The sequence below is a fragment of the Schistocerca serialis genome, chromosome 6 (assembly GCF_023864345.2).
Source record: "Schistocerca serialis cubense isolate TAMUIC-IGC-003099 chromosome 6, iqSchSeri2.2, whole genome shotgun sequence".
NCBI lineage: Eukaryota > Metazoa > Arthropoda > Insecta > Orthoptera > Acrididae > Schistocerca > Schistocerca serialis.
The window spans coordinates 439962530-439974293 of NC_064643.1; positions in this window are offsets into that span (position 1 = coordinate 439962530).

Below are 11764 nucleotides of genomic sequence, written 5' to 3' on the forward strand. Positions count from 1 at the left end.
AACCGAAGTATGACTTACATGGAACCAGGCATACCAACTTTGACAAACTTAATGCAAAGGGAAAGCTTTATCAGACATTGCCAGTTAAACTTTCAATGATGAATGGAACAATAACAATCACCGTAATGATGATAACCATAGAAACGGCGGTTTCAGATACAGTAACATCGGGAAAGATAGTCAGAACATAACGGTAGGCCACAATCTAATTGCAGTGGTAATAACTACCATGCTGCCAATAATAACAATGGAAACTACCAGAACGGTAGCAACAACAACTATAATAGAAAAAGATGAAATAATATGGTCTTGATAATAGCAACCGTAATAAAAATATGAGGATTGCAAACGGGTCATGGCAGAATCCCGGAACCGGTGGTTGGACGCAAAATACACTTCCGCCACCCCGCAGCCGCAAAACGTGCACATTAATCAGATGTCGGCTATGTCGATGACAGTAGTCAACGGCAACACTGGCAGTCGCCGAAAACATGTGCATGACCTAATCGTACGCAATCACACAATGTACGCATTGTGGATGTGACGGAAGCTGAGCAAAGTTAATATTCGCAGGCGTCAGACTGTGGACGACCCCTGTAGGCCTTCGTCAGTCGGTCGCGGCACAGAATGAAGGCACGACACAACGACATTTAACCATGTTGCAATACGAAGACGGGGATGACCTGAGACAGAAGTTGTCTCAGGAAACCCATAATATTACAAAAGACCTAGTGGAAGTGGTACAAAACGCTGTTAACGGTTCCATCAACACGGGAGATCTCTTTCGTCTAAGGATTATAGCTTCTTCAAAAGTGTCAATCAGGTCAAGCTTTCCCTATATTCTCCGTACAAAATTGTAATGTTGTGCGGGCTATTAGTGCTAAAAGTCAAGTGATTAAACATCAGGGCCAGGCTGACGTCATGGTATGGTTCAAATGGCTCTGAGCACTATGGGACTCAACTGCTGAGGTCATTAGTCCCCTAGAACTTAGAACTAGTTAAACCTAACTAACCTAAGGACATCACAAATATCCATGCCCGAGGCAGGATTCGAACCTGCGACCGTAGCGGTCTTGCGGTTCCAGACTGCAGCGCCTTTAACCGCACGGCCACTTCAGCCGGCACGTCATGGTATGAAAATGAGCCATTTGTTGAACTTTTCTATTAGTAAATAATCTGTCAGTTCCTGCGGTTCTGGGATGGGACTTTATGCTCGGCAGGGACGCACAGATCGACCTCTCACATGGGCTTATTTTCATAGTAGACTATGGAGAGAAGATTGCACTGGATCTTGTAAAAACCAATGACAATCATGGTAAGTACTGCCATGGTGTCAAGGTGAAATGCATACAACCAATGTTTTGTTTTTGCGCAACAACCGACCCGAGGAAGGTTATTGTATAATAAATGTTGCCCATAACGAAGAAGTTACGTAATGTGGATAATCTGGCCCAGGCAGAATCAGATTATTTAAGCGCCGAGCAACAATGTGAGCTAGTAAGATTACTCCACCATTACAAGGAAGTATTCTTGGAAAAACCAGGGGTGATACGAGGATAGTGTAAAACATTCAAGTGTATGAACATTAGACCTGTTATCATGCCGCCTATTCTGTGCCGTGGTCTCAGAAATAGGCAGTGATGAAGGAGTTACGGAAAATGCTAGACTGGGTTGTGATCGAGACTTCTTTCTCACCCTATAGGAGCCCACTGTTAGCTATGGCTAAGCCTGTCGGTAGCATTCCCTTGCTGCTGGATGCACGTGACGTCAATAAAATCATTGTACCCCTCACGACAAGACCCGAGAACCCGGAAGAACGGATTCAGAAATTCTTTGGAACCAAATACCTTACCTCGATGGATTTACGATCATTGTACTGGCAAATCAAGCTGTCCAAATGATCGAAGAAATACATTGCATTCGTACTCACTCGTAGAAGTTACCAGTTTAGAGTTCTGCCCTTTGGTTTGAATGTAAGCGCAGGTGTGTTTATTACCACATTCGATACTGTGCTCAGACCTGAGCTATGAGATCGTGTGACAGCTTATGTCGACGATCTGCTTATTGCGACTGTCACTTGGCAGAAATTCTTAGAACTGATTGACGAAGTGATGGCCAAGTTTGCGGACGCAGGCGTAATCGCCAGCTTAAAGAAATCTTAAGTTCGTATGGCGTGAAATAAAATTCCTGGGCCATATAATTTCGCGCCAAGGTATAGTACCAGAACCAGGAAAAATGGATGCAATAGAGCAGTTCCCATCCCCAAGAAAAAAGAGGCAACTCGAAGCTTTTATGAGACTTACTTAATTCCTTAGGTGCTTCGTCCCCATGGAGTTACTCAATAGTGAGGCACTACTGAGTCTTCTAAAGAAGAATGCGCATTGGTGTTGGACGAATTGTGTAAAGATGACATTGGTAAAATTAAACAGCCACTTGTAAATTCTGACATCCTACGACACCCCGACATGACTAGGGATTTTTGTCTTGCAGTGATTACCTTATCTTAGAGTGCTTACCTTTTCCAGACCGATGAATCGTAAGGCAAGAACGGAAGTGAGAATTATCGGATTTGCAAGCAGAGTGCTGTCAGGATGTGAAAGGGCCTACACTGTGACAGATCTGAAGGCATTGGCGGTTGTGTGGGCCTTCAAACAGTGCCACTGTTATGTGTATGGAAGGCGAAGGTCTTTTGTGATAAGTACTGAGTGCCCTATTAAGTCTTAAGTTATCCCCTTGATCTGCAACATATTTGCTAGTATTCTGAGGCTTCTGCATGTCTATGATAACTGGAGGGTTTGGTTGATCTACTAAAACACCTAACGAAGGAATTTCATCGAGCCCGCTTCTTTGGTGCAAAATTCTTCTAGTTGTATCTAAATCTACTGCATACAGTGTCATGGAAAAAATCATGTGACAGACTTCTGGAATGCAGTAGACGACTTTCCCTCAAATTTCTCCCTCAGAGAACCAACTACAACAAAACAGTTTCCCCTGGTACATAGAATAGGCCCATATGTGATAGTCGAAGTAAATTATCTGACCAAATGTAACCCGGACCCCCTGTGTAGTGCAGAACTGACCATAAGATGTCACGAAAGGTGGAACGCCAGTGTAAAACGAGGCGGGGAGTACACTACTGGCCATTAAAATTGCTACACCACGAAGATGACGTGCTACAGACGCGAAATTTAACCCACAGGAAGAAGATGCTGTGATATGCAAATGATTAGCTTTTCAGAGCATTCACACAAGGTTGGCGCCGGTGGCGACACCTACAACGTGCTGACAAGAGGGAAGTTTCCAACCGATTTCTCATACACAAACAGCAGTTGACCGACGTTGCCTGGTGAAACATTGTTGTGATGCCTCGTGTAAGGAGGAGAAATGCGTACCTTCACGTTTCCGACTTTGCTAAAGGTCGGATTGTAGCCTATCGCGATTGCGGTTTATCGCATCGCGACATTGCTGCTCGCGTTGGTGGAGATCCAATGACTGTTAGCAGAATATGGAATGGGTGTGTTCAGGAGGGTAATACGGAACGCCGTGCTGGATCCCAACGGCCTCGTATCGTTAGCAGTTGAGATGACAGGCATCTTATCCGCATGGCTGTAACGGATCGTGCAGCCACGTCTCGATCCCTGAAGTCAACAGATGGGGACGTTTGCAAGACAACAATCATCTGCACGAACAGTTCGACGACGTTTGCAGCACCTTGGACTATCAGCTCGGAGACCGTGGCTGCGGTTACCCTTGACGCTGCACCACTGACAGGAGCACCTGCGATGGTGTACTCAACGACGAGCCTGGGTGCACGAATGGCAAAACGTTGTTTCTTCGGATGAATCCAGGTTTGTTTACAGCACCGTGATGGTCGCATCCGTGTTTGGCGACATCGCGGTGAACGCACATTGGAAGCGTGTATTCGTCATCGCCATACTGGTCTATCACCCGGTATGATGGTATGGGGTGCCATTGGTTAGGCGTCTCGGTCACCTCTTGTTCGGATTGACAGCATTTTGAACAGTGGACGTTATATTTCAGATGTGTTACGACCCGTGGCCCTACCCTTCTTAGATCCCTGCGAAGCACTACATTTCAGCAGGATAATGCACGATCGCATGTTGCAGGTCCTGTACGGGCCTTTCTGGATATAGAAAATGTTCGACTGCTGCCCTGGCCAGCACATTCTCCAGATCTCTCACCAATTGAAAACGTCTGGTCCATGGTGGTCGAGCAACTGGCTCGTCACAATGCACCGGTTACTACTCTTGATGAACTGTGGCATCGCGTTGAAGCCGCATGGGGAGCTGTACCTGTACACGCCGTCCAAGCTCTGACTCAATGCCCAGGCGTATCAAGGCCGTTATTACGGCCAGAGGTGGTACTGATTTCTCAGGATGTGTGCACCCAAAATTGCGTGAAAATGTAATCACATGTCGGTTCTAGTATAATATATTTGTCCAATGGATACCCGTTTAACAACTGCATTTCTTGTTGGTGTAGCAATTTTAATGACCAGTAGTGTATTTTGTCGTCCGTAGAGAAGCAGCAACAGAAGAATGCGTCTGTCAGGTGAGGGCTTGTCATTGGATATCACTTAAGTAACAGATCCATTAGGGACATTCAACGCTTCTAAAGCTGCCCATGTCACTCTTGGTCATGTAACTGGAAAAGCAAAACAACAGCCACAGCTAAGCCAAGAGCAGTGGGACTTCTTGTACTGACGGATAGTGACCGTCGAACTTTCCGAAACTAGTTCACTGGTGATCGCTCTTCTTTGGGAACAGTTCATTTTTACTCGTTCACCGTTCATTTGTGCTCGGTATACGGTTCTTATGAAAAATTGAAAATTAGTAGCATAGGTGACTGAAGATGGAAGGCTCCAAGAGGGGGCACTTGCCTCCCCCCTGGAGTACAGAGTTTTTATTCATAACAGAATTCTCACGTGCCTGTAATTTTCGTGATTCTGCAAAACGTCTCGTTTAGCCAACTGTAGCGTTACGTGGCTGATCGTAGTGAAATAATATGAGGTGGCGCACGAAAAACCTTCCCCGAGTACGGACTGCTCGCCAATTGCGCAGGATTTGTTGACAGCTACCAGCAGAATAGATAAGCATGTAATAACTAGGCAGTGAAGAAATAACAAATAAGCTAATGCAAACATCAACTTCGAAACAATAGATGACGATTGGTAAGCGAAAATGAGCAGTCTGGTACTCGGGGCCGATTTTTTGTGTGCCATCCTGTACCACTGAAATAATATTGTAGAAGTTATCGTATTCCGTTTACAAAATGTGACACCAGACATTCGATTATGGAACGCGGACTTCATTCGGTTGTCAGTCGAAGTGCCTTACATAACAATGATCATGCTCTTTTACCTTGGATCAAAAAAAGACGGAAAATGGCCACTTGTGTGTGCCGTGACGACTTCCTTTGCATGTGTAAAAACAAAAAAATCTTGCCTTTTTACAAGTAGTTTTTCTACTGTTTATCGAAATAGTGAGGTAAGCTGATATTCCGTTTTGTTACCTGAAAAGATGTATGTTGTAAAATACCACGTAATTTTGTTTAATTTAGGTAATTACAAAATACATTTTAATTACCGGTCATGGAAGCTAAGTAGAATAGGAAAAGAACCAGAAGTTCAGAGTCCAAAAATGCTTTGAAACAGATCTAGAATGGGCGTGCGCAGCGAACGAAACGAACAACTCTTTACTGAACTATGAGCAGTCGGCAATGGAACTGCGTCGAGTGGCCACGCGAAGAAGGACGACTCCGGCCGAGCGAGACCGAGACAGATGGGAACGGGACCGAGGCTGGAACGAGACCGGCAGACGTGCTGTTCCGGGAACGAGACCGACCGTTTCCCGTTCCCGGGAACTATTGAGTAGAAAGCCGCGACCGAAGTGAACTATGAAAGACCGTTCCTTAGAATTCGTTCATATCTCGTTCCGTTCATCTTGATGAACCGTTCCTTTGGACCCGTTAGTTCACACATGACCCAACTCTAGTTGTAAACATTCCCGTGAAATCAGCGGGAGGAATCACTCGTGAGATGCAAAATATTACCAGCAGTTAAGGTAGTACATTTACTGCACACAGGGAGTGACAGAGACTAGGGCACAATTGTCGAACAGCTCCTCCTAAACCACAAATTTCTGTAATCAGTGCTAAGCGACGCTTGAGGTGGTGTAAAAAGCGACGCCAAGGGACAGCAGACGACTAGAAGCGAGTGATTTGGAGTCATGGATCGCGCAAGATGCGGTGACCGATGCGCAGTGATGCGCAGTTTTCATCTAAAGCGCTGGGCGAGTTCATTCGTTTGTTCGGAAGGGGAGGCCGTGAAGCGTTTGCCACCTTTCAGCAGGTCGGCAATGACGGAATCTAGGCGCAAGCCCTGCGATCGTTCTCAAACGACTAGTTTCATTTTTTGCTTTACCTGTAGCTTTAAGTCAGATTCATTATGATGTGCCCATCATTTCGTTTATGGTCACAGTTATTGTGATATTTACGGGGCAGTGAGACACTGCGTGAAGTTCGAAAAATGTTTGCAATGAAAATTACGGGTCGCTATGATTTTGAGTTTGGGGCATGTTACATAATATGAGGGTCACTCCAAAACAAATGTCCACTATTTTTTTTTAAATCCATCTTTTATTCTACATGATTGAAAGTTTTACAGTGTGTAGATACATCCTGTAGGAACAATATTTTCATTTCTCCACATAATTTCCATCCCTCTCAACTGCCTTACGCCCTCTTGGAACCAGCGCCCGTATACTCGCACGATAAAATTCAGGACCATCCTATTGCAACCACTGTATGGCAGCGCGCACAAGGGAGTCATCATCTTCAAACCTTGTTCCACGAAGAGAGTCTTTCAGTTTCCCAAAGAGATGATAGTCACATGGAACCAGGTCAGGACTGTAAGGCGGGTGTTTAAGTGTTGTCCATACGAGTTTTGTGATCGCTTCCATGGTTTTTTGACTGATATGTGGCCGTGCATTGTTGTGCAACAGCAAAACATCCTGCTTTTGCCGATGTGACCGAAGACGTCTCAGTCGAGCTTGAAGTTTCGTCAGTAGCGTCACATATGCATCAGAATTTATGGTAGTTCCAATTGGCATGATGTCCACAAGCAAGAGTCCTCCGAAATCGGAAAACACCATAGCCATAACTTTTCCAGCAGAAGGTGTAGTTTTGAATTTTCCTTTTCTGGAGTGAATTTGCATGATGCCACTCCATTGATTGCCTCTTCGTCTCTGGTGAAAAATGATGGAGCCATGTTTCATCACCTGTCACAATTCTTCCAAGAAATTCATCTCCACCATTCTCGTACTGTTCCAAAAGTTCGCTGCATACCGTTTTTCTTGTTTCTTTGTGAGCCACTGTAAACATCCTGGGAACTCACCTGACACAAACCTTTTTTAACACCAACACTTTCAGTATTCTGCAAACACTTCCTTCCTCTATCCAAGCCGGCCGGAGTGGCCGTGCGGTTCTAGGCGCTACAGTCTGGAACCGAGCGACAGCTACGGTCGCAGGTTCGAATCCTGCCTCGGGCATGGATGTGTGTGATGTCCTTAGGTTAGTTAGGTTTAATTAGTTCTACGTTCTAGGCGACTGATGACCTCAGAAGTTAAGTCGCATAGTGCTCAGAACCATTTGAACCTCTATCCAACATAGCGTGACAAATCGTTCACTGTGACGCGTCTGTCAGCAGTCACCAATTCGTTAACTCTCTGCACATTGTCTGGAGTGTGCGCAGTACGAGGCCTGCCGCTGCGAGGACAATCCTCAATATTGCCCTGCCCGCTTTCATCACGTAACCTGCTCACCCACCGACTAACTGTACTGCCATCGACAGCAGCATCTCCATACACCTTTTTCAACCTCTTGTGGATGTTTCCCACTGTCTCGTTTTCAAAGTACAGGAATTCTATGAAAGCATGTTGCTTCTGATGAACAAGTGTAGCAGCCATCTTGAAGACATGCTGTGACGGCGCCGCTCACGGGAACAGGTTGAACTAAGTTTGAAAATAAGTGGGAAGGACGTATCTACACAATGTAAAACTTTCACACATGCAGAATGAAAACTGTATTTTTACAAAAATAACGTGCATTTCTTTTGGAGTGAACCTCGTATATTGCTCCGTAAGAAAATTAGCTAACGTATTGAAGTTTTCTTTAGACTTGAGTGGAGCTCTCGACCTGTCACCTGTCTCGAGTAAATTGATCTGACGCAGCGCATTCATTTGCCATCGCGCCGCGCCGGTGATAAAGCCAGAGTGAAAGATTCACAACATTTCTCATATTTCATAAACGGTTTCAGATATCGAAATGAGATTCTGTCAAACGATAAGCGCGCAAAGCGAGAGTATTTTGCCATATGGTTATTATGCAAAACTTCATTATCTACCGCATTATTCCACTTTTTCGTTGAAAGAATGTAATTTTTAAAGGCCATCGATAGCTGATGAAACGAGAAATGCTATGGGATTTGAAACAACGTCAGTCAAGTCATTACACGTTTTTTGTTCCAAGAATATGCTTTTTCATAAGATGCTTTTCCTCACTTCCTCACTTAATAAACTTAATAGGCCATTATTTCAGAAGTCTCTCGCAGTTGCGTCTGCCGATGTGTTAGCGAGTTGAGACTGTGTAAACTCCACTGTTTTTCGGCAAAAGAAGCAAACTGTGACATGCCAGTAAAATTACTCAAAATTAGCCACTCGTGACACTTCTCTGAAAGTTACAAATAGTTAACAAGCCAAACGAAAATAAATCGCTGCTTTTCGGCGGGATTCTTTTTAGATACTAACCGAAGCATATGTGACATTAGATCTTTTTGCATGGTTGCGAGGTGTTGGGGATAGTAGTGTGTTTAGCACTAAATTCGCCTAGAATTTGCATATGGAAACGATACTCTAAGGCCCCCTCCCCCCCCCCCCCCTTTACTAACACCGACTTTTGCTGTTGCACATGGATTAAAAAAGGAATGCAAACTGATCGTAATCGACCCTGCAAGTGGAGTAGAGAAGAATTTGGCACCTGCAATAATTGAGTTCGATAAAAATTAATTTAACAGTGGAAAGTTTAATTAATGTCGTGAAATGGCTCTGAGCACTATGCGACTCAACTGCTGAGGTCATCAGTCGCCTAGAACTTAGAACTCATTAAACCTAACTAACCTAAGGACAGCACACAACACCCAGCCATCACGAGGCAGAGAAAGTCCCTGACCCCGCCGGGAATCGAACCCGGGAACCCGGGCGTGGGAAGCGAGAACGCTACCGCACGACCACGAGATGCGGGCTAATGTCGTGAAGATCAAAGGGTTGCTCTAAAGAACTACAGAATGAAAGTTCTGTTCAAGATAACAGTTGGATTTATTCTGACTAAATTCAAAATGAAAAACAGATGAAACATTTACAATACGTCAATTTGATACACAGATAATTGCTGTGAAGGTGAAGTTGTCCATAAACTAGCTTGTGACATTTATGACCAAGTGGTATGTGGAGCCAGTTACTGGCAACTCAAATCTTAAGAAAAACACCCAGCAAACCCGACATTAATTGCGCTGCAACAGTAGTGAGAACTCAGACAATGAAAACCCAAGACAGAACCAAGATAGAAAGTACGGAAACAGGCGCACTCTGCTGAGCTCTGATTATCACGTAGCAAAATTCCCTAATTTGCTGGTGCTGCAGACATGCATTACCAGGCTGTCTTCTTTACTGCACGAACACCAGAGATGGCTGGTTGCTTCGACGTCCCGTCGTGGTGATTATAATGCCCCGCGTATAGCCCGATACTAATTATCCTGGCCTGGTTGTTCCTGACTAAAGACTTCCTAGCAGTTCAAATGCGTCTCTGAGGGAGACAAAGAAAGCTCGCCACGCAATCACTGATGGTACAGTGATTGATTTTAACAAGCGAAGTCACACAGTAAGTCCGATACAGTCAACTTTAGCCAAAACTGCTCAAGACGGACAACATAGGCCGTTTGTAAGCAGAACGCACAATTGCCAACTGTACTCGGAAAGTTATACTGAAGCCGAATCTTCAGCAACTTTGTCAAACAGGTACTATTAAAGTATATTACACAGCCATCGGAAGGCAGACTGTCAAGAGCAGCGAGTGCTCAGTCTTGTAACCTATTCAGATCGAAAGGCAAGACTAGACTCCCATCACAGAGCACCCGTACAAGCCAAACACAGTGCATTACCAGCCCCACCACAGTGGCCGTTGTTAAATGTGCCAATCAGCAACTTGATAACCGGTGGAAAATTCCACTCTATTGCCGAAGCACTTCTACTCCACCAATGGCGATACTTGGGACCAATTTCTGCGCCGATTTTGCTACGTCACGGAGCTTTCCCTTATCAAGCCAATCGTAGGTAATCTTTTACAGAAAACACGGGAATTTGCCCGCGAAAACTACCTGGGAACTCATGTCGTTCCCACGCCTGGCTCATAGCTCGCCAGAAGGTGTGTTTACCGACTTTCTACATCTACATCTACATTTATACTCCGCAAGCCGCCCAAAGGTGTGTGGCGGAGGCCACTTTACGTGCCACTGTCATGACTTCCCTTTCCTGTTCCAGTCGCGTATGGTTTGCGGGAAGAACGACGGCCGGAAAGCCTCCGTGCGCGCTCGAATCTCTCTAATTTTACATTCGTGATCTCCTCGGGAGGTATAAGTAGGGGGAAGCAATATATTCGATACCTCATCCAGAAACGCACCCTCTCGAAACCTGAACTGCAAGCTACACCGCGATGCAGAGCGCCTTTCTTGCAGAGTCTGCCACTTGAGTTTGCTAAACATCTCCGTAACGCTATTACGCTTACCAAATAACCCTCTGACGAAACGCGCCACTCTTCTTTGGATCTTCTCTATCTCCTCTGTCAACCCGACCTGGTACGGATCCCACACTGATGAGCAATACTCAAGTATAGGTCGAACGAGTGTTTTGTAAGCCACCTCCTTTGTTGATGGACTACATTTTCTAAGGACTCTCCCAATGAATCTCAACCTGGCACCCGCCTTACCAACAATACCAACGATACTACCAGATATTTTACAGAAGTAACTGCTACCAGTGTTTGTTCCGCTATCATATAATCATACAATGAAGGATCCTTCTTTTTACGTATTCGCTTTACATTACTTTTGTCTATGTTAAGGGTCAGTTGCCACTCCCTGCACCAAGTGCCTATCTGTTGCAGATCTTCCTGCATTTCGCTGCAATTTTCTAATGTTGCAACTTCTCTGTATACTACAGCATCATCTGCGAAAAGTAGTATGGAACTTCCGACACTATCTACTAGGTCATTTATATATATTGTGAAAAGCAATGGTCCCATAACACTCCCCTGTGGCACGCCAGAGGTTACTTTAACGTCTGTAGACGTCTCTCCATTGAGAACAACATGCTGTGTTCTGTTTGCTAAAAACTCTTCAATCCAGCCACACAGCTGGTCTGATATTCCGTAGACTCTTACTTTGTTTATCAGGCGACAGTGCGGAACTGTATCGAACGCCTTCCGGAAGTCAAGGAAAATGGCATCTACCTGGGAGCTTGTATCTAATATTTTCTGGGTCTCATGAACAAATAAAGCGTATTGGGTCTCACACGACCGCTGTTTCCGGAATCCATGTTGATTCCTACAGAGTAGATTCTGGATTTCCAGAAACGACATGATACGCGAGCAAAGAACATGTTCTAAAACATGAAACAGAATATCTCACCCCAGG